At 38.7% G+C, this 24,318-nt stretch overlaps 1 non-coding gene across 1 annotated transcript; it reads left to right on the top strand.

Moving 5' to 3' along the window:
• The first annotated feature begins 17,372 nt into the window (after positions 1 to 17,372).
• LOC140530534 (U6 spliceosomal RNA) lies at positions 17,373 to 17,475 on the top strand. The gene has a single exon (XR_011975971.1). It is a non-coding gene; the product is annotated as a U6 spliceosomal RNA (small nuclear RNA).
• Positions 17,476 to 24,318: the final 6,843 nt, after the last annotated feature.

Below are 24,318 nucleotides of genomic sequence, written 5' to 3'. Positions count from 1 at the left end.
AACAAAATGTCCAAATAGAATCCTCTTGAGATTGTGTCTTCCCCATACTGCCTTGCAGGCACTCTCAGGTGCAGATTTTAATAGGCCAAGCCCCAGTCTTAACAATACTTCAGCCTCCATTTCCAAATCCTGAGCAGTGGCCAGGCAACAAAGCATTAGGGTGGCATCCTTTGGAGTACATGGCTCTTCTCCCCACCCATCATAGACAGCTCCATCCCTTAGGTCCCAAACTGCTCCAGGAGAACACTGCAAAAAAGCACATTTACTTCTTTGCTGCACAGTCCTTGTGTTGATCTGGGGTTGAATTCCTAGTTCCTAGGTTCCTCCTTCTAGTAGGAGCCAGTCACTCCCAGGTCCCACTTCAGTCTGCACATAGGCTGCTCTCTGCTCCTGTTCCATGGCTCGTCTCTCCAAGGTTGGCACACACTGTTCTCCACTTCTGCTGGGTTGTTCAGCAGGCAGTTTTCCATTCCTATTCCCTGACTCTGCATGCAATATAATCACAGGGCATTCACCCAGCACTGTACAGAGCTGGTCTAATCCATTAGAGCCCTGACTCTGGCCATCCCCACCTCTAGGGGCTCCACAGAACCATAGCCATCACAACTCGGAAACAACAGATAATTGTCCCAATTCTCATACCTTCCTTTTTAGTTTGTAGACCCTGTCCAACTACACCATAAATGTAATACTAGGGACCCCGACATACACAAGGTCTGCTATCACATGTTCTTAGATCTGCATTTCTAGAAGGAAAACAACTTTTGAGGTGTCAACAATCACCTTAATCAAACACATATATATCATTCACCTAGTTCAGGGGGAAAAATCAGCACCCTGAACTTCAGCGAAAATACAGAAAAATAAAGATCAACAGACAGGGCTTCCAGATGCCTCACCATAAGCAGTACATACATCATAGATCAACAGAGCTCCAACTGTCTGACCATGCATACATAGTTACCAGAGAGAAAAGTGTTGACATCTGGATTTTCAAAGCCAAGGGGCTCCTTAGGGGCAGCCCAGAGTCTCATCTGGCCAAACAAACACTTCCAATGAGTAAGCCCCAAAATTAAACCTCACTTCAGAGTATTTATACACTTTTCAGCATCACAACCCTTGAGAACCAGTGCCTCATTAGAAATTAAGAAAAGGTAGTTGAGGTCTATTAATGGGAGGGAAAGATCTAATTAACATTACAGAACTTTACACCAGATCTTGACTACACCTACCTTGAATAGTGTCATCAGGGTTTATTTGATCCTGTCATAAACTTCCTGGGTTCCTGTTTCTGGCTTCAATCTCCCTCATGTCTGCATTTAGAAAACCTATAGATTTCAGATCCTATATGATATCAGTTTGGAACAATGTGTGAACTTCTACCTACTTCCTACATCCCCCAGAATTTGTATGAGAGCACAACTGACTTCACAACATTAATAACTAGTATTTATATAGCACTTACTATGTGCCAGACATTTCATAGTTGAGAAAACTGAGGCAAACAGAGGTGAAGTGATTTTCCCAGGTTCATACAGCTAGGGAGTGTCTGAGCCCACATCTGAATTTAGGTTTTCTTGACTGCAGGTCTAGAACTCAATCTACTGTCCTACATGACTGCCCACATATACTCTGTGCCAAATAACTCTCTAGAAGGCCTCCAGTAAGCTCCCTGCTAGATTGTGACACTCCTTGAGTTTTCCAGGAACTACCAGTGCCCTGAAGCATTTCTTCTAAGAGCTGAAGAGGCTTCAGGTGTCTCTGAAGCATACCTGGTAAAAGTGCCTGTAGGGTTCCAGCCTTGGCTTGTGTTAGCTTTCCTCACAGGATATTTTTTTCCAATTTGCACAGGCTTCTGGCTATAATTTTTACAATATTGGCGTGATGAAGTTACTTACTGATGTCTCTACTTGAATTCCTTAATCATTCTTAGATCTAGTGCCATTTTTAGAGTTTTGCTGGAGTATATGTGAGGAAAACAAGATTCTTCTATGCTTTTCCCATCACTATCTTAACTGGAAGTCCACTAGAAATGAGTTTTCACTATAGCCTTTTGAAATACTGAAAAACCCTTACAAGAAGTCATTAGGCTGTTTGAATGAGAGGAGACTTAAGTTTTAATCCTGCTCACCACAAAAGACTTGGCAACACTATCATTAGTGGACAGTTCTAAAGATTAAATTATCAGTGGACCTGAAAATAAGAAAGATGTGGAATATTGAAGGGAAACACTGGTTATAGAATCACCTATAATCCATTCTTGCCATTCCCTGTTGTAAGTATGTAGCCAGTAGTAGGGGGAGGCGTATGGAATAGAACAGAATATGTAATGGCTTCTGTGGATATTTCTTTTTTTTTTTTTTTTAGGTGATGGTGAGAACAGACAGCTATAATATTTCATAGTGGTTTTTCAGTCTGGTCTCAGATTTATAGCTGGAACTAACTCTTACATTATGGTGCAAGACATTATATATTCTATTCCTATCGTTTTAAATAATAAATTAATTTCAATGCTATTTAGTTCTGGCTTGAAAAGGAGAGGTATAGAGAGGTCGATGTGCTCAACTCTTTGATATCTTTCCATGAGATTAAAATCATAAAATTAATCAAGTAGCACTACCTTAAAACTAAAAGCAACCAACTGCTTGTGACTGCAAAGTTGTCCTTTAAAAATGGCGGCCATATATGGCACTGTCTGTCCTATAAAAGCCACATATGTTTCCAATTCACTTAAAGGGGAAGGAAAAGGAGACAAGACAGACTGATGCAGAATAGAGAACTGTGGATCTGGTGTCAGAAAACCTATGTTCAAACCCTGGTTCCACTATTTACTTGCTGTTTGGCCTTATGCAAGTTACCTTACCTCTTTAACCCTAAATTTTCTCATCTATGAAACAAGTAGTTTGTACTGGATGACTTCTAAATCCCTTCAAGCTCTAAATCTATCATTCTGTAATCTATAATCCTGTGTTTTCTGATAGAACTTTACAGGAGATGTAATAAATCAAGGTATATTCCTTAGCCCTAGGAAAAGTAGAAAAACAGGAAGAAAGGTAAGAAAGAAGGAAGGAAAGAACGAAGAAAGGAAAGAAGGGAGGAAGGAAGGAAAGAGGGACAGAGGGAGAGGAGATGGAAGAAGAAAGAGAGGGAAGAAGAAAGGGAGGAAGGAGGGAACAAGCATTCATTAAGGACCTACTATGTGCCAGGCACTGTGCTAAGCAATTTATAAATATTATCTCATTTAATACCCAAAACAACCCTCAAAATAACCCTATTATTATTTTATAGCTGAGGAAACTTTTGGATAATGTGAATGCATAGTATACCCAATTAGCATAGTTATATCACTTCTTTCAGCTCAGTTCACTGTCTTATAAGTAGGAACACAGTAAGGTGACAGATGCTGGGAGTTTAGAGGAGGGGTAAAATGAGAGAAAATAGGATTAAGGGTATTCACTGAAGGATTTGCATTGGGAAGGAGGAAGGCTGACTCTTCATCAGGTACAAGTTAAGGATGAGAGAATTGGGGATGAAATCAGAGATGTGAATTGAGGAGAAACATCTCAATTATGTTGCTGTTGTTAAGTATAGAGCAAAATCCTCATTTGAAAGGGGAGGGGAGGAGTACTTCTTCCAACCCAGATGCACTCCTTTGCACTGGACTCTATCATAGCTCCAAAAAATGTCATCATCCAGAAATTAATCATCCTGAGATACTGCACCAGTCTTACACTTAGGGCTCATCAGTACCATCAGTATCCTCTGCCTAGATGATTGAAGGTCTGGAGGACAGAGCAAAAAGCTCTTCACAATGCCTCCATTTAAAGGGGGCTTCCAGGCCAGCTATCTCTTCATTTCCCACTGTCTACATTCATTTGGAATAGACTTTCCCAGAATATATATACACACATACATAAATATATATATATATATATATATATATATATATATATATATACAGAGAGAGAGACAGAGACAGAGACAGAGACAGAGACAGAGAGAGAGATGTGTATGTTTCTGTGTGTGTATATACCATATATACATATTATATATATACATATATGTATATATATACATACCACACATACATATAATACCTATGTAAATATGTGTGTATATGTATGTATGTGTGTGTATATATATATATATATATGTGTGTGTGTGTGTGTGTATTCACCCAGTTATCTTCCCTATCCTCCCCCTTATCTTGCTTTTCTGTGTTAACTTCTGCCTTTGAATTTAAGCTCTATAAGTACAGGAGTTGTCTTTCTGTTTCATATTTGTATCCCCATACCTTATCACAGTACTTGGCACATAGTAGGTGAATAAAACATCTTTATTGACTGACTGTTGTATAAAGTCTGAAGAAAGAAGACTTTAAAAAGCTGCTATAGAGAGAGGGATAGAGAATTGATTAGGAAAGAGTAACAAGATGGCTTTGATGTAGTGAGGATTCAGTTGAGATTAGATGAAATAGATAGTGATATTTCAGCATGGTTTTATGATTTCTACAAGTTCCATTCAGTAAAGATAATCAAATAAATGGGGGTGGTTAATGTTGGAACAGCTATTGGAAGACAAGTGCACTTTGAGCTATGGATTTGTCCAATACCTCTGGATATCAAATTATAAATATGCAAGAAAAAATGATGACCTTTCCATATTCTTTGACCCATGAATCATTCCACTGGCATATAACCCAAAGAAAGAGAAATAGGTCTGATATACAAACCAAAACATTCATGGAAGTGCTCATTATGGTAGAAAAGAGCTGAAAATAAATGGTAGTCCATTAAATGAGGGAAAACTGGCTGAAGAAAACTGGTAATGAAAGTAATAGAATATTGTTGTGCTATAAGAAATAACACATATGAGGAATTCAGAGAAACCAGGGAAGATGTTTTTATGAATTGATAGAGAATAAAATAAACACATCCAAAATAACAATATATATGACTATAACAATGCAATTTCTTTTCAAATTGCACGTCAAACTCTGAAAAACTGAAAGACTAATAATTTCCCAAGCAATAAATAGTGATACAAACTCCCTCCTCATGCTAGAGAGGTGGAAGACAAGTAAGGGAGAAGGTTGTATTAATTGTCAAATGTGGTCACTGAATCAAGTGTTCATGATTTTTTTTTCTGTAGAGGATTTGGTCAGGATGGGGAGAGGGTCTCCCCACAAAATGACTATGATATAAAGATAATGGTACTAATAAAATATGTTAAAATAAAGAATAAAATAAATTTATAGCAAACACCAGGCAAGCATGGTGAGTAGTAGCTATTTAATGTTGCATATATACATGTCCATCATTTTTCTCCTTTTCAACTCCACACTCTAGATGCTGAGTATGGGAGTGGGGGATCTAAGGATCTATCCAAGTAGTCAAAAGATAGAATAGAAAATAGCAATTTAGTCATGATTTTTCTAAAAAGTTTATGATATTTGAATGTGTAAACTAGAGTATTTATTTAATAGTAATTATATCTGTTTAAAGAAATAAGTTCAGATCTGGGCTCCAAACTGTCAGTGTTATAGAACATTTAAAGAATATTTGAAGGACTACCAAAATGTCATATTGTACAGGATGTGTCTGTGGACAATCTATTTACCATTGTGCTTAGGGCTATGAATATCTTGCTTAGCGGGAGAAATTACATGGACTACACTTCCCAGAAGACTGTGTGAGCCTACTGCTTAAGAATGTCACCCAGCATGAACTCTAATTAGGTAGGATACTCTGTATGGGGGGATGGATAAAAAGGCTTCCAGAGCTTTGCTTGGGGTGATAAAGTACAGGCACTAAGGATGGAAGACTGAAATAAATGGCCCTCATGTCCAGACCCTGCTGATGGGCACAGAAGCTGTGCCAAGGTGTTCTACTATTTGGTTTGAGAAAAATCAGAGTCAGCATTCACTAGACTGCTTCTCCAAAACTCCAAAACAGCTTCAGTTTTAATCTTCAACTTTGGTGCTGTGGGACTAATTTGACTCTGTCCCTCTCTTGCTGTATTAAAGAGAAAGAGGAATTAATTAGGGAAATTGACTAGAAGCCCTCTGGAATGTAGGAGTTAGTAACTATTTTATAAGGGTGTAGACAATGTTTCCTACTATATTCAAACCATGAATATTTGTCTTATTTTTTTTAATTTAATGTCTTTTGTTGTGGAAAAATAAAAATCTCCCCTGTTCTTCCATATGCAAGCTAATCCCAGCTCTTCCAAGAAGTACTCACTGATTCCCCTCAGGTGGATGTAATTTTCTCCTCTCCCTTGGATCTCTAATAGAATTTGTTCTACTTCTCATGTCTGTATCATTTTCTTTTTTTTTTTTTTTTTAACTATAGTGAAATTGTAAACCTATCGAGGACAGGAATTGGTGTTATTCATATTTATATTATTCACCTTTCACATAACTGAACAAAACAGATGCTTAATAATTTCTTAGAGGAATAAATTAATTATCATTTCAATTTACAATGCAAATATAAGCCTAATGGTAACCCCTGTCCCAAAGCTCTCAAATTTGGGACTTTCTCCTTAGTGATGGAGATGAATGTCCTGCCCTGTGTGAAGGGTAGGTTGGAATTGATAAGAGCAAAGTTTATGCTTTCTTGAGTCCTGTAATGCTAATGTGATATTCACAGTACCTACAGTGGCCATGAATATCCCAGTGCAATTCTGAATCACGAAATACCACAAACTCTCCACATGGAAGACAGAACCAAAATATTTATTCAGATACTAGAAAGCCAAATCCATCACAGCAACAAAAATCCACAGACAATAACAATGCAGAGAACAACACCGTCCCCAAGCCTTCCCCCTGCTAGGTTTCCCACAAATCAGCAGCATTAAACAAATAACTAGCAGGCACCCTTAAACAAAATCACAAACAAGTCCTTTCACTCACACTAGCCAACAGCCTACATCCTTCCTAGCTCTGACTGCTCTCAAGACTCACTTGCTCTCAGCTCCACTCCAGCTCTGCCTCTTCCTGCTCTACTCATTCAGCAAACTCCTCCCACCTCAGGCTCCGTGTTACTCAGACTCGGACATAGGCCAATTAATGAATGAGAAAGATCTCCCCATTTTAAATTACCACTACAAGTCCCCTTAAGGTTTCTTCAAACTTCAAGTCTTGTTCAAGTGTAGATTTGCTTTAGGCACTTCTGGTTTTCAGTTTTGAAAGGGAGGTAGAGGATGCCAACCCCACTTCAGGTTCCTGAAGGAAAAGTTTTTGGGACAACATGAGATGAGGTGAAAGCCTCTGTCATGTCCTTATCTCAGCTTTCTATAGGAAGGATTTGGGGGACTTTCCTCTGGTGAGATCTAGAACACTCTCTCCCTCCCTCTCTCTGTCTCTCTGTCTCTGTCTCTGTCTCTCTCTGTCTCTTTCTCTGTCTCTGTCTCTCTCTCTCTGTCTCTCTGTCTCTCTCTCTCTTTCTCTCTCTCCCTCTCTCTGTCTCTCTGTCTCTGTCTCTGTCTCTGTCTCTCTCTGTCTCTTTCTCTGTCTCTGTCTCTCTCTGTCTCTTTCTCTGTCTCTGTCTCTCTCTCTCTGTCTCTCTGTCTCTCTCTCTGTCTCTCTCTCTGTCTCTCTCTCTGTCTTTCTCTCTCTCTCTCTCTCTCTCTCTCTCTCTCTCTCTCTCTCTCTCTCTCTCTCTCTCTCTCTCTCTCATAAGCTGAGTTATCACATTCCCAAAAGGAAAATTGCTTCACTCTGTGTTGTCTGATATTGTTTCTCCTATGTATACCTTCTCTGATTTCTGTTTTGGTACCAATTTGGATAAATAGGTTTCTTTTTTATTTGCTATGTGTTCCTTGTGGAATTAGTATTTGGTGGGAAAGAGCTCAAAACTTTGGATATAGAATTTAGAGTGTATTCTTTCTCCCCAAAATGAAAATATAAGAAGTTAGATTGAACCTAGTCATAGCCTCTTGACTTACAATATTGAAGGGAGAAGAGGTAGGTGGATAGATAGATAGATAGATAGATAGATAGATAGATAGATAGATAGATAGATAGATGAAAGATAGATAGATAGATAGATAGATAGATAGATAGATAGACAGATAGATAGATAGATGATAGAGATAATTCTAGCTCAGTACCCCCCCTCTCTAAGGAGAGTACAATAGCCTCTGACTTCAACTTCCTCCTTCTTTCATAGAAGGAAGAAAAATCTCCCTTGGAGATGAGGCTAGAGATGTCTAGTCTTCCTCCCTTCTAACCAGACAGTGACACCCCCATGCTATAGGTGGGAAGGATAGCCCTCATCACACAGGGGAATCTCATTACACATGGGGCCATCTCGTTGTGTGTCAGTCACTCACCACATAATATAAATTACCTTAATAACAGTCTAAAAGCTAGCTCAGATTCCCTACAAGAAGCAAAAGGAATTTAAATTAGATTGAAGAAAGAAGGGTCAACTTGACTGCTAAAGGGGATAAAAGATTCTACATGACAGAGCAATATAGGGGAGGAGAGTATTGAGCTGAGTGCCACAGAGGGACTTTGACTATCTTGAGGGCCATATGAGGATCCAGAATACCTTAGTGGATGAATCAATTAATCAATGATACTTATTAATCACTGTTTTATAGAGGGATACAAGAAAGAGATAGATGAAGAAAAGAAGTGGGAGGAAGACAAAGACGACCTTCCTACTTAACAAAATTATTTAGATTGTGGAGCTGAAACCACTAGTTAAAAATCACTGCCATGGATTTGGGCATATGATGTTTATCCTGAGACACACAAAGGGTTAACCCTAACCAAAGTGTTAGCCCATAGTACAGATAGAATCATGTTCACTGAAGGGCTTGTAAGAACCAGGGATAGCTGGATGCAGAACAGTTGTTTGTAGGACTAGATTAAGTTGTCAAGACAAAGCTAATGTTAGCCCATTGCAAGGAAATCACTGTTAGCTAGTGGAGATAAGAGTAGATCCATTTCTCCCTCCTCTGAGAACGTGAAAAACCTCCAGAAAAGAGCTATACTGGTATTTCTTTTTCATTCCTTGTTGCCTGCCTTCTATTTCTTTCCCTATATGGGTGTCAGACATTCTGTGACACATTCTGTGTCAAATTTCAGGCACAGTGCTGACCATCACTAATCAATCATGATTATTAAAGAGTCCAAGAAACCTCTCTCTCTCTCTCTCTCTCTCTCTCTCTCTCTCTCTCTCTCTCTCTCTCTCTCTCTCTCTCTCTCTCTCTCTCTCCCTCTCTTTCTCTCCTTCTTTTTTCTTTACCTTTTCAGTGTCCCCTCCTTTTTTGTGGGAAAGAGGAAAGTGTACAGAAAGGGGGATGGGTAAGGGTAGGAATGCAGAGGATATCCATCCTATGCCCCACAGTATGGACTGTTCCCAATCAGTTCTTCTTGCTTCCTCATGCCAGACAAGTTTGTAAAGCTATAATGAAGATTCAGGATTCAAATTAAAATTCGGGGAGAAACAATTTCAGGAAGGGACCAGGCTTCAAGCAGCCTTCAGGCTAAAATGAAGCTTGAATGTAGCACTCATAAATACACAAGCCATCCAAACCTCCTTACTGATTCATCCCAAATTAAATATACTTACTTTTAAAAGGTTAGCGATTCCAGCTTTTGCTGAAGTGCTCATTCCCCTGCACTTTGTTTTAATATTGCCCTGACAAATGACCCCCACTTGGAGGATTTATTTCCCCTTAGATATAACTCACCATATAATAATAGCTAAGAAGTCAAAATACTTCCTGGGGAGATTACTGGTAACAGAGAATATGTGCAGTTGATTCTGTCCACAGGTTAGAGAAGAGGAAAAGCAGCTCCCAGGTCAGGCCTGGACCCAGATGCAGCCCAGATCTCTTCCTGATGGCATTGCTGCTAATCAGCCTTCTTCCTCACAGTGCAATGAGGTTGTATATATGCTACATGACAGGGTAATCACATAGCTGGGTGCTGCCCACGCAGAGCATGTTCCGCAGCTACCCATCGAGACCTCCAATTCAATAAAAACACAAGCTGGCAAGGAAGAATCTGCCTTTCCATTCAACCCTTTGCTTCCCCAAATCTTATCCTGACAAATGGTAGGAGAGTAACTGAAGAAAAGACAAAACTGTCTCATTGGCATACAGGCTTCCTGGGCTCCCTGGGAAGAATAATTTGCTCTATTTTGGTGCCCACTTCTGGACCCTCTTGACAGTGGTGTCTCTATGAGGTTTTCTTGGCAGCAACTGATACTAGTTTTTTGGCTTAAATAAGGAACATCCTGAGTACTTGAGCCATATATATGTGGAAGATGGAAAGGAGAAAAAATAAGGTCTCTGCATCCTGTGTAAAGGCAGACTAGGTTTACAATTTATCATCCAATGCAGAGTGAGTGAGACTAAGACAGCTGAATACTATCCATCCAGGCAACAAATATCTACAGAGAAGCTACTACACAGAAACTATGGTTTAGGCTCTTAGGGAATGCAAAAATGTGCTAAATACTCTCCCTATCCTCAAGAAATGCAAGATAGTATAATAAATATATGACCCATATGCATATTTTTTAAGCTAGACCTATGATTTCATATGTTTAGGGAACTCCTCAATGTAACCAAATAATATATAATAAAAGGCAATCTATATGCAAAGTGCCAAATGAACATTCAACATAGCATGCAGTGTATATTCAGCATAGAAAGAGAAAAGACATGCCATTTTAGGAAAAGATTATGTGACTAAAATGACAATTTTCTTTTTCCTGGGAGGGGTTTTACAGACACACTAACAGCAGTTGAGCAAGCAGGTTACCAACAAACTGTGAAGTCTCCCATTACTAGAAATCCAGTACTCAGTTTTCTTTGTATGACAGAACAATCCCCCATTGTCTCAGTTAAATGACGCAATATTGGTGATTGGCTTCATACTGCAAGAAGAACTGAAAAACTATAGAAACCAAATCAGTATAGTGAGTAGGGAGGGGACAAAGATAGAGGGGAGGACATTGTTACTGCCATCAGCAGGCAGTCTCCTTTAGTATAATAATATATTTCTTGTCCTTTCCATTTGACTGCTTACTTTATTTGACTTCCAACCTAGTAAACTCACTAATGGCAGGGATTCCCTCAATCTAAGCTAACAAGTTCTCTAACATTAGGAGAGATTCTTAACTTGGGTTTGGGAACTTGTCAGATAGGTAGATAGATAGATAGATAGATAGATAGATAGATAGATAGATAGATAGATAGATAGATAGATGATAGATAGATAGATAAATGATAGATAGATAGATAGATAGATAGATAGATAGATAGATAGATAGATGAAAGAGAAAAAGATAACTTTGAGGTAGACAATATACAGGTAAGCATTTCAATATCATGGGTTATTTTTGCAATCCTATGCATTTTATTTCATGACTTTTAAATATTCATTTAGTATATAATTTTTCTATTACACGTAAAAACAAATATTTTATGAATTTTAGAAAGTTATTTTGTAAAAGGGTCCATAGGCTTGACCAAACTGCCAAAGGGGTCCTTGACACACACCAAAAAAAAAAGGATGGAAATCCCTGTATTGTGGTGGGAAAAGCTCTGAATCTAGGTTCTTTCTTTGTCTCAGCATCTATGGGGAAGCTCAAGGACCAGGGAGGGAATGGAGTCTATGATCTTGTGATTTTGAAACGTTCAAAGAGTCCCCTAGCATCTTATCATTCCAAAGGTTGGATTTGCAAATTTGATATCCCAATAAATGAAGAGAGTTGAGTCTTCCTTGATATCCAATCGTTTCAAAAATGTTTCAATGCCCTGAGAAATAAGGAGTAACTTCTGAAAGTGAACTCCAGGAACCAAATCTAGTAGTAGCTGAGACCTACAGATCCATGCAGCAATTATTCTGTACCTGAACATGAACTTGGTAGTACTTATGCTATGTAGAAACTGAGCTAAATCTTAAGCTTGATTATTCCTTCCTCCCCATCAGATATTTGTATATTTGTTCTTTCTATCTATTTGAAATAAATAAATATCCCTTTGTAAAAGCCATCCAATATTAAGTCATTAAATGAGAGGAACACAGTCACTTGGGTCTGAAGCTGAAGGCAGAGAAAATAGTCACTCACAAACCCCTCAGGGTAACCTAGAAATCTGAGGGACAGATGTAGCAGCCCTGGCAGACCAGAGAGCAGAACAGAGCTTTTTCATTATAAATAGCTAGAAAGATATATGAATACATATATACATAATGTATCAAGCACATTATATGTGCCAGATATTGCGCTAAGTGCAAGGCATGTAAATTTAAGCAAGAAATACAGTCTCTGTCCTCAAATAGCTTACATTCTGATGGGAGAAGAAAATGCATAAAGGACAATTGTACAGGGAGGAGAGGCATGACATGGTTTATGGTTAGCAGACAGAAAATAAGGTGGAAAATTGGTTGAGGAAAAGTTTAGGTGAAAGCTCACCCAGGGTGGTTTCATGAGTTGACTTCAAGTTTCATGTAGGGAGATGGAGATGACAACAGAAGTGGAAGTGGAGTAGATAAAAATTCAAGAATGTGAGGAAGAGGAAAGAAGAAATTTCATGAATAGACCATGGCATGAACAATGAACAGATCACATTCAAAACGCAGAAAGAATAGTCCAATTTGACTAGCATATATAAAATGGCAGCTGAATGTAGAGGGCCTTGCATGCCACATCAAAGCATTTTAATTTAGGGAGCAGAGCCAAGGAGGTAGAGTGAAAGTGCAGGCTCACCTGAGCTTATCTGCAAACTCCTTCAAATACCTCTAAAAAAGAGAATCTGGGAAAAGTTTAGAGAGAGTGTGGCAGATTTCTAGCTCAAGATAGCCTGGAATGTCAATGGGAAGGATCTGTTACCTGGGGCTGAGGAAGTGAAGAGAGGGTGCACTGCATCAGCACAGACTCAGCCATATTAGAGCTGGAACAGCCAGGTGGGAATGAATCAGAAGCAGCAGTGCATATCCCCAAGCCTCTCAGTGCAAGCAGGACTGGAGTCCGGTGGAACTTAGTGAGAGAGAAATGCAGCGCCCTTGGCAGCAACAGCAGCTACTCCTAGGGCTATCAGCCTGCAGACTAAATGTTTGAAACTCACTCACTTGAACTTTGGGGAGCCAAGATGGCAGAATAAATTATAAGTGCTCACACCCTCACCTGGTTGACCTCAAAAAACCCAGAGAATATTTCCCCAAGCAAAATCCTGGAATAGTGGAGCAAGCAGAAGAGGAGCAACAGACTTTCAGCTCGGGAGGTGGGAAGGCTGCAGACGTTGACAGGAAGGTTTCCTCTTCCTGTGGTTGAAGCAGATCAGTGCAGGATTAGAAGTATCCCAGCAAGCACCACCTCAGTGGTTAAACAGAAGAGCCTGAGCCCCAAGGGGGTGGAACTCAGAAGCATCAACACCAGGACCCCAGTTGTGACTTAACACAGTCAGGGAAATTGGGCAGACACCAGTACAGACAGGGGTTCACCAGCCTTGAGCTAGCCTGTACTCTACCAGATTAGAAATACTGAAAACAAAAGGAGAGATTAATAAAATTGAAATTAAGAAAGCTATCAAACTAATAAAAAAACTAAAGACTGGTTTTATGAAAAAACAATAATATTGATAAAGCTTTGGTCAATTTGATTTAAAAAAAGAAGAAAACAAAATTACCAATATCAAAAACGAAAAGGGTGAACCCACCTCCAATGGAGAGAAAATTAAAACAATAATTAGAAAGTATTTTGTCCAACTCTATGCTCATAAATTTGACAATCTTAGTGAAATGGATGAATATTTACAAAAATATGAACTGCCCAGATTGACTGAAGAGGAAGCAAAACACTCAAATAATCCCATCTCAGAAAAAAAGAAATTGAACAAGCCATCAATGAACTTTCTGAGAAAAAATCTCCAGGGCCAGATGGATTTACAAGTGAATTCTATCAAACATTTAAAGAACAGTTAATTCTAATACTATATAGACTGGAAAATTGGCAAAGAAGGGGTCCTACCAAATTCTTTTTATAATACAGATATGGTCCAGGGTGGAGCCAAGATGGCAGAGTGAGAGCAATGACTCACCTAAGCTCTTAGACAAACTCCTTCAGATACCTCTAAAAAGCATCTGACCAAATTTTGGAGGTGCAGAATCCAATTGGAGACAGACTGTGGCAGATTCAAAGCCCAGGACAGACTGGAAGGTCCACAGGAAGGATCTATTCCACAGGGATGAGCCCAAAGTACACAGCACAGTGCATCCAGTGCAGTGCATCAAGCACAGTGGAGCGGGAGGGCCCCAGGGAAACCTGGGACAGTAGCAGACAGAACCAGCAGAGCAGCAGCCCAGGGTGAGAGACTGGCAGAGCCGAGTGAGTGACAACTGCTGAGCACCAGATATCAGCCAGAGCAGCTCCTGAGACTTTCAGCCTGCAGATTAAACGTCTGTAAGTCACCTACTTGAACTTCTGGGAGCCAGGATGGTGGAATGATCAGTAAATGCTCTCTCCTCCCCCACTGATGACCTTGAAAGAACCATAAAATATTTCCCCAGAAAAATCCTGGATCAGCTGGAGCAGCAGAGGGGGCAAATAGTCTCATAACACCTGAGTCTAGGAAAATAGCTAAGGGAGATTCCTCCTACTATGGTGGAGGTGAACTGGAAGGAGAAGGGCCCCAGGGTGGTGTTTACTCGCAGTAGGACCCAAGCAAGCCTCAGAAACAGGAGAGGAGCCCCAGGAAGGGTGGAAACTCCCACTAGGATCTAGGCATGCCTCAGCACTCCAGAGAAATGGGAAGACAATAGGGCAGCTGAGATCACCATCCTTTGAAATTGCATTTACCTCAGTTCAGCTGAGGAGATCTCCTGTGACCAGACTACCCCTCCCCCACACTTAACAAGCTAACCCCAGGGCAGATCTGGGAAACACAAAACAAAAAGATAAAAGATACTTGCTCTTAGCTTTTTCACACAAGTCAGCTCAACACCAATTTCTGCAGCTTCTAACTGAAAAAACCAGAAGTCACAACATACAATCACCATCATGAACAAGAAAAAGCAAAACAAGCGTGAAAAAACTATAGAATCTTTCTATTGGAACAAGGACCAAAACACAAATACCAAAGAGATCAGTAGTGAGACTGTATTTCCATCTGAAACTTCAGAAGGGACTATGAACTGCTCACACACACAAACAGCTCTCCTGGAATAGCTGAAGAAGGAAATAGAAGAAAAACTGGCCAATGATTTTAAAAGTACAAAAAAAGAATTCACTGACCAGAACATCTCCTTTAAAAAGGAAAATTGAACGAGTGGAAAAGGAAGTAAAAAAATTAACTGGAGATAATAACTCCTTAAAAGGAACAATTGGTCAGATGGAAAAGGAGATGCAAAAGTTAACTGAAGAAAACAATCTGATAAAAATTAGAATTGGGCAAATAGAAACTAATAACTCTATGAGACAGCAAGAATCAGTCAAATAAAATCTAAAGAATGAAAACATAGAAGAAAATGTAAAATATCTAATTGGAAAAACAAGTGACCTGGAAAATAGATCCAGGAGAGAAAATTTAAGAATTATTGGCCTGGCAAAAAGCCACAATGAAAAAAAGAGTCTGGACAATACCTTCCAGGAAATCATCAAGGAAAACTGCCCAGAAGTGCTAGATCTGGAGGGCAAAATAGTCAGATTCAAGAGAGTCACTTAGTCTCTTTGGGCCTCAGTTTCCTCAGTTGCCATCTGAGGAGATGGGCCTTGATATTCTCTAAGGTTTCTTCCAACTCTAAACTTATGAGCTCTTTCAGCACCTCTATGTGACATTCAAATGTAACCATTTGTCAGAAGCCAAAGCAGTCAAGGAGTTTCTGCCATCAGAAGGCATCAGGATCATTTCATGAGCCAGCTTCAGACAGTTCACATTCATGATGAATGCGTCTCTTAAGCAGGCTGGAAGGATAAAAAAACCCAACAGCTTCCTTATATTTTGAGCTACTTAAAATGGAAAGGGTTATCTGGAGATGTAATAGGTTCCCTGTCATTGGACTTCCTTTAAGCCCAGACTGAATGCCTAATGGTATGAAGCAAAGAGAACTCAAGTTAGATGACTTGTAATGTCCCTTCCACTTCTGAATGTCTGTGATTCCTCTGAGAAGAAGGAACCATTTAGTAACTTGTCTCTTGGGTCCCTCCTATATGCAAGACCTTTCGTTAGGATTTGGAAGACGTGATCCATAATACTTAAGGATTTAAACTTATTCGGGGAGTATATGTATATGTATACCTATACAAAAAGGGATATATTGTCTTATTTAAGTGACAAAGAATGGTATGCACAAGTGCTAAGGAGGGATTAATTGCTGGCAGGAGGGATCAGCAAGAGATTCACAGAGGGAGATGGGATTTGAAATGAGTCTTGAAGGATGGAAATCCTTCAGACAGGCAGGGAATGGGGAAAGACATTCGTGGTTATAGAAACATCATAAGCAATGGCTTGGAGGCAGGAAAGTACAAGGAGCACAGTAAAAAGACACCTTGAGGCCCTGAGAACTTCACCTCTTTCTGGAGCTCAGTTTCTTCCTTTTTAAATTAAGGAAATTAGACTTGACCAGTGCATTCTCTTTCAGCTATAAAATTCTGTGAATCTAAGTATTTATTCATAGTATTATAGTGTTTAGAGCAAAAAAGAACTTCAAAGGTCATCTAGCCCAGTGATATCTGACTTGAATAGAAACTGAGGCTCCTATCCCATAACTAGAGATCTCTGGAGACTGAGTATTGACTTATAAGTCCACATATTAACATTATCTGTGTTCTATTATACTTTTATTTATTTTATCAAATAATCCAACTATATTTTAATCTGGTTCAGACTGCAAAAGCCTGAAAGATGTTTCCCACCTCTAACCTAGCACAGCTCATTCATTTTGCAGATGAAGAAAGTGAAGAAAAGGAGGAAGAAGCCAGCATTAACTAAGTACTTATTTGGTGCCAGGGATGATGTTAGGTACTAGGGATACAAACAGAAGCAAAAAGAAAGACAGACCCTAACTTCAAGGAGCTTACATTCTACAATGTACAAAAAGGAGTCAAAAGTAAGGGAAGGGATGAGGGCAAATGAAGGTCAGGAACAGAACTGGGAGGGGATTAAAGGCAGGTCATCTTGGCTTTTCAACAAAATGGAAACTCCAGGAGAAATTCACCAAAATTGTGAAGAGAAGTGACTTCCCAAAGTCCATGGCAAGTAATGAATAGAAGAAACAGAATCTGAGTTCATGTATTTGTAATCCAGATTTATCATTCTTTCCATTCTACCCTTGAAGACATATGTATAGAGCATTCTCTTAGGCACTTCAAAGGATGCAAAATTGCTAAGAGACATGGTTGTGTTTGCTTCAGCAGTATGTATACTAAAATTGGAACAATCCAGAAAAAAATAGCATGGCCCCTGATCAAGGATGACATACAAACTCATGAAACATTCCATATTTTTGGAACAATGCTCAAAGGGCTATAAAAATACACTTTGACCCAGCAATATCACTTCTAGGACTATATCCCAAAGAGATCATAAAAATGGGAAAAGGACCCTCATGTACAAAAATATTTATAGCAGCTCTTTTTGTGGTGGCCAAGAACTGGAAAGGGAGGGGATGACCATCAATTGGGGAATGACTGAACAAGTTGTGGTATATGAATGTAATGGAATACTATTGCACTACTGTATGGATAATGTCTTTTTGCTTGTTGTTAATATAATTTTGCTTCTTAATGGAAAGATCTTCCCTACTCATTAATGGACATGCCCATTAAGGAGAATTTGATTAGGGAAGATTTATAGGAAGGTGTAATAGTAATTTAAATGGAAAGATCTTTCTCATTAATTAATAGGCCCATATTATCTGCTTAAATCCCCTGAAAGCCTGGGTCACACGTAGTGGGAGGTGGAAAGGGAAGGGTGAGCAGAACCAGGAGGAAGTGAGTGAGTGGGGTTAGGTCAGAGGGGAAAGAAGACAGGCCAACTGACACAGGCCAATTGATACATTGTGACAGTTGATAGTAAGAAGGCTCTGGCTGAGGGAGGGGAGGTTTGAGAATGTCTTTACCCTCTGCTGTGATCATGTTTATTAACTTGACACCATAACGGATTTTGCTTTCTGCTTCTGGGATTCGGCTTTATGGTGTTTAAATAAATGTTTTTCTTCTGCCTTCTATGTGGAGAGATTTTTACATTTTTGTGATTGAGAACTATGCTGGCATGTTCATAGTCACCACCAGTGCTGTAAATATTGCCTTGGCGATACAGAAAACCCAAACCTATCGTTAATTTTCTAATGAGGCACTGGGTCATAAGAGGGGTCATGCCCTCTGGCTCTGAAAAGGGTATATATACTCTGAAGAGAAGTTTTGCTTTGGGGCTTAGTTTTTGTCAGAAGATTTGAGTGCTAGATGAGACTCTGGGAAGCTGTTAAGCAGCTCCCTGGCTTTGAAAATCCAGATGTTCATGCTTCTCTCTCTGGTAACTATGTATTTATGTAATGTTCAGAAAATTGGAAGCCTGTCTTTTGGTCTTTACTTCTCTTCTTGTATTTTTCTCTATCGGTGAATGATATATGTGCTTGATTAAAAGATTGTTAACCCCTCAAAAGTTACCTTTCCTTTTAGAAAAGTATTTCAAATAACCTGTGACACACGCCCCACTATGTATGTCAGGTTGTTTACTGTTACAGCTGTAAGAAATGATGAACAAGGGGACTTCAGAAAATCGTGGAAAGACTTATATGAACTGATGCTGAGTGAAGTGAGCAGAACCAAGAGAACATTGTTCACAGAAACAGTGTAGAATGACTGATTTTGATAGACTTAGCCCTTCTCAGCTATGCAAAGACCTAAAACAATTTCAAAGGACTCATGATGATAAATGCCATCCACATCCAGAGAAAGAATTATGAAGTCAGAATACAGAGCAAAGCAGACTATTTTTTTTTTGGTTTTGTTTTGATTTTCTTTCTCATGGTCTCTCTCATTCATTACAATTCTTCTATGCAGCATGACTAATGTGAAAATGTGTTTAATAAGAATGTATGTATAGAGCCATATCAGATTGCATGCTATCTTGAGGAGGGAGGTGAAGAAGACTTAAAACTTATGGAAGTGAATGTTGTAAACTAAAATTAATTAATATTTTTTTTAAATATCAGGTAACAAAAGAGACATATTTCCTGCCTGCTCTCAAGAAGCATATAACACTATTGTGGAATAAAGCTTTATACATACAAAACATCATAGAACAATACAAGACACAAGAGAATAAGGTCCTGAATTCAAAATTTTTATTGTCAGTTAAGTGTAGAGTTATATTCACATAATCAGAGATTGAGAACTTGAAGGAATCTTGTGGAGCCCCAACTGCCTGATTTCATAGATGAGGAAACTGAGACCAAGATACATTAAATGATTTATTAAAGGTTACAGGACAATAGAGTCAGGATACAAACCCATGTCCTTTCATGCCAAAACCAGCATTCTGTCCACTCTAAGCACGCTGCCTCTCACCTAATGATGTTTTTCACATTATCAGAATTAAGGTAGCACTTCTTTAGCAGGTAAATTCTCATTTCCTAAAGCAAGATATATGTTCTAGTTTTACAGAGACTTCTTTTCCTCAGTGTCTCATTGCGGGTTTTCATTCCCACAATGCTGCATGATATGTTATCAGATTAGAAAAGAGGTAATTAGCTAAAGAAACCCATGCTAAATTAAGTGTGAACTGGAGATAGGAAAGAAATCTTGTACTTAAACAATAGGATTGACTCATCTCCTTTCTTTACATCTTGCTATAAAGATTAATTGCCATATAGGTCATGAAATCTAGGGAGTTTTTCAAAGGCAACTCTGTCCTTTGCAGCTGGAATGTCAGAAATGTCACAGTGACTAAAAAAAAAGTTGCATCTCTCAAGGGCTCCCCTCATGATAGATTTCTCCCTGAGTAGCAACTGGGGATTGGTGTTTAAGTCTTTGCACTTTTGGTGGAAACTTTTTCAAAAAGGAAGAATGCAATACCAGCCCATACCACTAGAAACTGTCTAGTGGTCTGGCATCACAGTAGATTTCAAGAACACAGTACAGTTTCTCTCTGGGTATAGCTAGTTCAATAATTCACTTATGTTACATAATAACACAAGACAGTGAAGCAGCACAATGAATAAGGTATTGGATTTGAAGTCAGGAAGACTTATTCAAATCCAGCCTTAGACACTTACTAGCTGTGTGACTTTGGGCAAGCCACTTCTCTTCTCAGTTGAAAGGTCATTTAATCCAATATACTCCTTTTATGGTTAAAGGAACTAAGTCTCACAGAGGTGAAATGACTTGTTAAATGCACACAAAGTACTTAGTGGCAACCATGATTTTATCCCAGGTTTTCTGACTCCAAATTCAGCATAAATACCATTCTGCATCCAATTAAAATATATTAGGGAGAATTCATTCATTCAGCTAGCAAGCAAGTATTAAGCAAAGGCAGCTAGGTGGTGCAGTGGATAGAGCACGAGTCAAGAGGACCTGACTTCAAATCTCACCTCAGACACTTGACACTCACTAGCTGTGTGACCTTGGGCAAGTTACTTAACCCCAACTGCCTCATCCCGGGTCATCTTCAGTCATCCTGATGAATATCTAGTCACTGGATTCAGATGGCTCTGGAGGAGAAGTGAGTCTGGTAACCTGCACAGCCCTCCCTCACTCAAACAGTCAAGTGCAGGTCATATCATTATTTCTCTGATGACATGGTCTTCTTCGGCAATGAAGAATGAACACACACAAGTATTAAGCACCAATCATGGGAAAAATACTAAGAACCTAGCCCAGAGCACAACTAGAATTGCTAAATTGGACATAAAAGGAGCGCAGTATCTTGATTTTTATGATCTCCTTATGATTTTTACTCGTAAGGAGAGAGAAAATAAAACTCATTTTGAAAATTAAAGCAAGTTAGTTCTTTCCCAGTAAAAAGGCAAGGAGGCAGTAAGGTAAACCCTTATTCCATTACAAAGCTCTATGTCCTTCAGAGAAAGTAACAAGCTACCAGCACTGTCAATAAAGGAGTAATTGACTAGAAAGCTGTCGCTGGTTATCGGTGAGGTTATAATCAGTAAATACAGCTTCCAACCTAATAAGATTAATTTATCTGTTGTAACTATTATCACAGTTACTGTCTTCACTGTAGGTGAGTTATTAAATTAATGAAGGGAAACTTGCCCTCTCATACTATTATCTCATCCTAGTAAACAAAGAAAAGTCTCTTTCATTTCAGCTGCTTAGTATGTCTGAAATCTCTAACTGTCAATCTACATGGTTCTTGGTTCCATGATGACTTTAGAAATATGGAAATTGTAATCCTTTATAGTGCTTTTGGGGACTCCAACCATCTCTGCATGATAGAAGCCCATATTTTAACAATAACTTTCTCCAGGTCATGATGCAGGGCTATAAGTTATTGGAGAACTCTACAGAGACTAAAGAGATAAATAATCTCTATAGACTAACTAACTAAATAGTCTCTATAGAAACTGAATAACTAAGGGCAGCTAAAGAACTGCAGAGTCAGCTAGGAGGCACAGTTGACGGAGTTTGTACCTGCAATCAGGAAGACATCAAGTTCAAATTCAACCTACAACATTTACTAGCTGTATAAGCCTGGGCAAGCAACCTAACCTGTGTTTGTTTCAATTTCCTCAGCCATCAGATGAAGATGATAATAATACTTATCTGTCAGTATTGTTGTGAGGATTAAAAGAGATAATATTTGCAAAAGTGCTTAGCACATTACTTTGCCATATTAGGTGCTATATCTTATTCCCTCCACCTCCCTCAAAGTCCATCATCACCCACAGGACACCAATAAGACTCAAGGTGAACTACAACACATTACCAGATGCAACTTTATTAAGACAAGTGTCATAAATGATGAAAATCAGAAAGCTCTATGGTCAAAAAAAGAAAAAAGATGAACCAATACCATAGTTAGAGTTGGGGATATCCGATGGACAGTCTGTGTGCTCCATTCATATCTGTAAAGTATTTGGTGGATCCACCATGGAGACTTTACTAGAGGACATGGACAATAGTAGCAAAAGAACAGAAGGCAAAGATGGGTTGTAATCTGTACCACTAGGAAAAGTACCAACAGTGATACCTGAATCAGCTTAGGAAAGTTGTTTAGTATCCCTAAGCCTCACTTTGCTAATCAATAAAATGAGGAAGATGATATGGTAGTCCCAGAGGGTGCTTCTAGCTCTAAATCTAAGCTCCTGTGAGTATCAAAGCATTCCATTACTTAAAGGTCTGAATAGAGAGCATCATTCAAGTATAAAGCACATTGAAATTAGATGTCTTAGGTTCAAATCCAAGCCCTGACACTATGACCTTTGATTTTGGGCAAGAGATGTACTCCCCATTTACAAAATGAAGTGATTGGATTAGATCAGGGATTCTTCACCTATGATCCATGAACTTGTTTATTTTTTAAAAAATATTTTCATAACTGTATTTCCATAAAATATAATCTGTTTCATTTTATTTTACACATTTAAAAACATTCTGACAAGGGGTCCATAGGTTTCACCAACCTGCCAAAGGTATTCATGACACATTTTAAAAAATGTTAAGAGCTCCCAGATGAAATGCTCTCTGAAATTCCTTTCAGCCTTATATCTATGATTATAACATTATTATAATCTGACAAATCAATACTGTTGACTTATTTACATAGTAAAAATATTTACAAAGCATTTTTTTTCATATGACCCTTGTGAAATAGGTACTGGCAATATGTTGTTCAGTCATGTCTGATTCGATGACCCCATTTGGGGTTTTTGTGGCAAAGACACTGGAATGGTTTGACATTTTCTTCTCCGGTTCATTTTACAGGTAAGGAAACTGAGTCAAACAGGGTTAAGTGACTTGATCAGGGTCACACAACTAGTAAATTCTGATGCCAAATTTGAACTCATAAAGATAAGTCTTCCTAATTCCAAGCCCAGTGCTCTATCCACTGTGTCACTTAGCTGTCAATATGATAATCCCTCTTTTTGGGGAAAGAAACTGAGAGCTTTCTACAGACCCTTGAAACTTGAAAAGAGTTTAAATAGCTTGTCCATAGCCATATAACTATAGTAAATAAATAGTAAGTATCTTATTTACTACAAACAAATATAGTAAAAAATAGTAAATAAAGTTATGAATCCAAGTCCAGTATATTGTTTCACTAAACCATTCTTATTGTTCAGTGGTTTCAGTCATGTCTCACTTTCCATGGCCCCATTTAAGATTTTCTTGACAAAGATACTGGAGTGGTTTTCCATTTCCTTCTCCAGTTCATTTTATAGGTGAGGAAACTGAGGCAAAGCAAGTTAAGTGATTTGCCTGGTGTCATATCTAGGAAGTGTCTGAAACTAGATTTGAACTCAAGTCTTTCTGACTTCAGGCCCAGTGCTTTATCTACTGCACCATCTACTTGCCCTTTCTCTCTCCCTTCATCAAATAGCACATAATCAAGGCTTTCAAATAGCTTTCTGTAATTTTTGGCAGTTTTATGATTCAGATTAATGTGGGACAGAATGATCTCTGAAGTCCCTTCCAACTCTAAGGTTATGTAATTCCAAAAAACTTCCATGAATGGTACCTGGGTAGAATTTTGGAAGAATCATGTCACATGTGTAGCATCTAGAAATCCTTGTAAGTCCCTATAATGTATATTTAAGCTAGAGATGCCACTCATGACAGTCTCCTGTCCTTTTAATATGATTTTTAAAGATCTGGAATTTGATTATTTTGCTGGTAAAAGCTGGAAGTATTCATAAAAAGTCTTCATTTTCCAATGTGCAAAAATTCTCCTACTGAGTAGTACTTATTCGATCCTTAGACATGAATGGGTTTTGAGGTGGAGCAATGGGCAGATAAAGAGAAAAATGAAGAAGGAGTTGTCTTATCACTCTAATGTGATTGGCTCTAGTATAGTGATTGATTCTAATGTTGGAAATTTCTGGTATATATCAGTCAAGTAAGGGTGAGGTGGTGTGATTCCCAACACCCTGGAAATTATAACATGTAGGACATTACCTCTTTCACTTGTATATAAATTTCCACATCTGGGTTCCAGTTCTGGGTGTGCCACTGAGAAGTTGTATGATCTTGGAGAAATAACTTCACATTTGGGGAGTCTCAGTTCATTCTCAAAATGATGGGGTTGAACTCAAAGATTTCTGAGGTTTCTTTCTGAAACTTGATGACTCTATGATACTCATACCGAGTTGCTGCCTGAAATGTTAGCTAT

This window comes from Notamacropus eugenii, chromosome 2 (assembly GCF_028372415.1).
Source record: "Notamacropus eugenii isolate mMacEug1 chromosome 2, mMacEug1.pri_v2, whole genome shotgun sequence".
Classification (NCBI taxonomy): Eukaryota; Metazoa; Chordata; class Mammalia; order Diprotodontia; family Macropodidae; genus Notamacropus; species Notamacropus eugenii.
This window is presented reverse-complemented; position numbering and strand designations above follow the sequence as displayed.